Source organism: Periplaneta americana, chromosome 12 (assembly GCF_040183065.1).
Source record: "Periplaneta americana isolate PAMFEO1 chromosome 12, P.americana_PAMFEO1_priV1, whole genome shotgun sequence".
In the NCBI taxonomy this organism is placed as follows: domain Eukaryota; kingdom Metazoa; phylum Arthropoda; class Insecta; order Blattodea; family Blattidae; genus Periplaneta; species Periplaneta americana.
This window is the reverse complement of record NC_091128.1, coordinates 166,949,742-166,955,326: the sequence shown is the minus strand read 5'-3', so window position 1 is coordinate 166,955,326 and position 5,585 is coordinate 166,949,742.

Sequence of the window (5,585 nt, the reverse complement as noted above, 5' to 3'; positions counted from 1 at the left end):
AGTCCTTTTACAAAGTGCCACTATAATAGTAGTGCTCCTCATTTGTTAAAAGATAACGACAATTTCGTCGGCAACATTGGATTTGATTTCCTCCCGTTTGCTCTTGCCATCAGTATAGCGCTATTTATGATGTACTGCTGTTTGCGGCAAATTAAATTTGTTTTCAATTACAACATGCTTTCTGTCAACCCGCACAGCATGAAATTGGCCCTGGTCTTCAATTACTCATTTTCTTATCGGAAACAGACAACGTGCTTACTGATAAATGATTCACGTTCGAGCTTAATAAGGTCAGCTGGTAGTATATCCATATTATAAAGTCCATACCAATTGCGTACCTACAGTAATTGAAAAGATTTGGTGACATGCATATAAATTAATTTATCAATAACAGTGGCCTATCCTCGATTCTGGCAGAGGGCATATAATCATAAGTAATCATACAATATAAAGGATAGTAGGCTTAATTAATTTTTTAAGTAGAACTACGTCTTTGTATTCGGCATGGTAGGTCGTCAACAGCTCGGTGAAGGATGTTAACAAAAAAAAAAAAAAAAAAAAAAAAAAAAAACTAAATATATTAGAATCACTTATTACACAGAGCCATAAAGCCTTACAGCTTGTTTATATAAATCTTTATAAAAGGTACGGACACAAATTATTTTTCCCTTCCGTCTTCAAGTTGTGTAGGAGATCTACGTTTTTTTTCACTATTAGTTTTTCATAAACCGAATTCTTTGAAAAGACAAATAAACAAAATCACAACATAAGAATGCAACACTGGTGTAAGCACAGTCTAGTATACAGTCACGAAGCTTGAGTTGATGAGGGTGCTAGGAACAATAGATTGTGCAGGTACTATTTCGCAGTCTATAATGAGGCGATAGTAGCGATCCTAGTGGTTAACAACTATCTATGGATGCATATTTATTATATATTGAGCTTCGTGGTGTAAGCTTTCAAATATCTTTGTATTATTATGTTCTGTAATGGGACATATGTACTTACCTCCGATAGCGGTTCTAGCTGATAGGCTATGTACACCTCACTTGACAATTGGTGGTACACATCTTAATCTAATTAGTGTAACATGTAGCTAGTTGGCGATGTATGCAATGGAGGGGGAAAGTAACTGGCCAGCCTATCCCATTATCTCCTGGCCTAGTTTCCTCATAAGCGGTGCCTTGTTGGTATCACTTGTGAGGTTCAGACCTGTCTTCGGACAGTTGATTAAATAAAAACAATGGGACATACGATGGGATTGAATTATTTCTTCAAATTCATTTGAGCAGACTGTTAGCACATTATCTCTCAAAGATGCCTCTACAGGTTTACTCCAAAAACGCGGAGGTAACACCATATCTCTCTGTGTATATACTGTATATTTTTTTACGTGAAACATCTATGCTCTAGCTACAAGAGAGAAAAATTGTAAAGTTTTGACAAGGTTTATTCTGACGTCACTAGTGGTACTATGGAAACAGTTTCTAGTTTTTCACGCAGTCCATCTTGCTCCAGTCTCCATTTAATGTACCTCGAGTTTTTCCACACAATAGTCACGGAAATATTTGGTATATGGGTTATGTATAAACATCACTATCAAAATGAATTGGCATGGAATGATTTAGCATTACGCGAAATTCTTTTTAATGTTGAATGTTTGAGTCAGCACCTATTCAGAAAAAATATCAGTTACCATTTCTGTAATACTCTAATGCATATCTTGCTCCTCAGAAGCTGCAACATATTTACTGAAAAAATAAATGAAGTTTCAATGTTCACAATAAATGTACGTCTTCCTATGATTCTGTCATTGATTATCTATTGAAATGGAGTCAGCCTCTCACTGAACTCAACCATTTTGATTGGCTACTTTTGCAAAAGCCAGTTGTATGAGCTGATATTGAAAAAAGTTTTATACAACTGAGCTTGTAACATACATTTTGATGTACGAAGAATGTTCAATAATGAATGATCATGATTTTTTTGTGACATCATACCTTTATTTATCATCCAAATTTTGATGGTCTTGGTTGCAATGCATTTGTCCCAGTGTTTCTGCCAGTCTTCAATCCAAATTGATTAAAAGTCCTTTTTTTTTCAGTACAATATTACTTTATTAAAAATCATTATGAATTCCATTACTTTATACATACAATAGCTCGATTCATATGACAACAATTTTAATGTGTGGTACCGGTAAAGAGAATTAATTAAATAACATTAAAGACTAACATTTATGTACAAATTGAGAGGTTTGCCGTAGTTTTTTTCATTTCTGGCTCCCCTTCAATTCTGGGACACCAGCCCTTGTGTCAGTGGCATTATTTTTAAAAAGTCTGTAATTCAACATTTTAAAATGAGTAATTACACTGAAAATTAACATTACAAATAAAGTTAAGATTATTAACAACTGGTACAGTCATAAAGTACAGAATATCTGTAAAGTTACAAAAACATTAATCTGATCTCTCTTTACTATAAAAGACTTAAAATGACATAGTTCATTACATTTACTGCAAGACAGGAAAAATACAACATTTAACGTATCTACAAAAAATAATTTAAATAAATTTCAGACATTCTTTCACTGTTAGTGAATGAATGCAGATTCGTTGGTATGAACATAGTTAGCCAGCATGTCAGATGTACGTATTTGGAATAAATGAATCAGTAACAACCATGTTAAGACTGTAAAATTAGCGACATTCTAGATTTACATTCTACTAATTGTTATATTATGGAACTATGGATATCGAATAAACATATTATTTTCAGAATCTTATTTTTTAGTAAAAGTGCTATTTTAAATATCTATGTGCATTACGTTTAGCAGTAGGTACCAAAGATGTCTACTTCATATTTACAGTTTCTGCATGCAAAGGAAAATATTCGAAGTTAAAAGTTTAGCAGTATAACAATATAATATTTAACATTATAGTAGCCTATTCGTAATATATATGTACACAATTATATTATAAAGATCTGAGTTGAAGGTTCTAATACTAATCCTCTACGTTCATAATATTTACATTTTTTACGAGACAGAATTCACAAAATGAAGATTACAACATTTATAAACATGTCTGAAATTACAAATTAAGTTTTCAAAAAGTATACATTTACAGAATTTATAGGCTTTGTTTCATGACCTTCAAACTTAAGTTCACAATGTTAAGGTCAATTTAGTAACTTTTCTTCTTTGTGAAATTAAGATACTTCATCTCTTTACTGCTGCCTCCAATCAACATGGTTCCCAGCACATTTACGCCTATTAATTTAGTTGAGATTTAGAAACCCACTTTCTATTATAAAATGTTAACACCTATACTTAGAATGTTACACATTCTAAATTACTCTAGTTACGCAACAGAGTGCAATTTCATTTATTGTAATAAAAATTGAGAAATGTTCTTCCTAGACCAACTTCTGCAATGACTATTTCATGCTGAAGTAATAGAAATCACAGTATTCACATTCGTCAATGCGAACAAATAGCAAAATCGCATATTGTAAAATTTATACTGTTAAAAAAAAATATTATCACATTAATCGATTCTTACATTAGAAGTATTGTACAAAATCCTAGCAAATTACTACTGCCACACATTTTCTTCAACAGAATATAACAGCTGTTTGCATGAAATGTCTTAAGGCTACTTTACATGATGACACTAGGTTTTGCAACTAATTTCATGGAAGTCGTTTTCATGGAGATACTAGTGTATACTGTAGTTTCATGACAACTTTTGCATTTTTCTTCAGTACTATTCATTTAAATGCTAGAGTAGCAGCAGACATGTTACTACACTAAAAATCATGAAAATTTATTGGCTATTTCACGTTTTTAGAATGTATATTGTCATACCCCAAATGGATTTAGTTCAGTTGTGATTATAACTATGATTAAAAATGTTATTTTAATTAAGGCTGTAAGGGGGCGTGGCATTTAAAGAGCTGTCAAAATTATTTCTTCATCAAAGAATTCTTTTTTTACAAATTTCTGAATATAAATCTAGTAACTTTTTATTCTAAAGTTGGCTCACTGAAGTTACTAGATGAACGTAACAGAGGAGAATTTTAATAGGTATGTGTTACATAAATATTCATTTTACTTTCAAATCCTTTTTTCTGTACGTTTATTTTTCTTGATTCAACACCAACTTTTTTATGCCAAATATTAATCAATTTGGATGAAATTTTTACTGCAAGTATTTATGAGGTAGCTGCATGTTTCTATGCATTTATTTTGTAAGAAATGCTGCTAGTTTACTTTATTAATTTTCTTTTCATGAATTATAGAAAAAATAACATATTCAATTTCAAAAAATTTTTTGAAAGTGAGTACATGATATAGCTATTTCATGAAATGAATGCATAAAAATGTCTTGTGAATGTAACCAAAGAAGAAAGGAAGCTTAATAATTGAGATCTACTAAAATTTGGATTTGAAAATATTTCTTAAAAAAAAAAAAAATTAAAAATCAGAACGCATAAACATTTGGGAGTTCAAAATTTGGATTTTCTTAGTCCTTTTCATAGTAAACATGCTCTCAAAATTTGGTCGAACAAATTAATTAGGGAAAAAAAGTTGTAATTTTTAGTGGAGTGTCCCCTTAAAAGGGGGGGGGGGAAGAAAGCAAGAAGTGTGAATTAGAGCATGGATAAAGAGAAGATCACATTTAGGATGTTCTGCAACCTTATTGAAAGAGATAGTTGTAGAAGATCCCAAAAGTTATCATAATCAATTAAGAATGACTTTGGAACAGTTCAAGTTTTTGCTTATTTTTAAATCTCACAAACATGTTTGCACTACATATAAATCAAGACACAATAATTTCTTCACTTCCCCATTTCAATCCACAGATCAGAACGTATTTAACCACGAAACACCTCAAAACTACAAGTTTCGTTTCACGGAAAGTTGGAAGCAGCCGAAACTTTATAGTGTCGTATCTTGGTGTTACCACTAAATTTCACGCATGCACATTCAAATAAAAACCAGTTGCGAAACCAGTGTCATCGTGTAAACTAGCCTTTGTAATTCATTCTTGCATTTACATTAATTTATAGAGTTATGACTAAACGACGTCACTAAAACATTCACGTATGACAACTGGGATACATAACAGAGGCAACAAATAATTCTGGGATATCTACATCCCTGATATCATAACAAAACACAGTAATATCATGTTGAAGTTTGCCGATAAGGTATTAATCTTTGACTATAATTATATGTGTACAAAACCGCTTTTGCTTATCATAAAATAAATAAATTTTCATTAACGTTTTCGATACTTCAGTATCAGCCTAGCATCAAGCACGAGCAGACCAACACATGTCAAACCACATGCCAGGCTGTACTAAATTTATGGACCTGACAACCTCCATATTGTATCAGTAATATATCTATGATTTACATCAATTTCATCAACTACAATTGGATGAAACGTCTTAACAACACGCATTTTAACAAAATATAAACATGTTAGTGACAAAACGACACTGCACTTTAGTTCAACGTCAAACATCAAGATCAACAGAAACTGCCCTATTCAACAAACTTCAAATTGGCAAACACA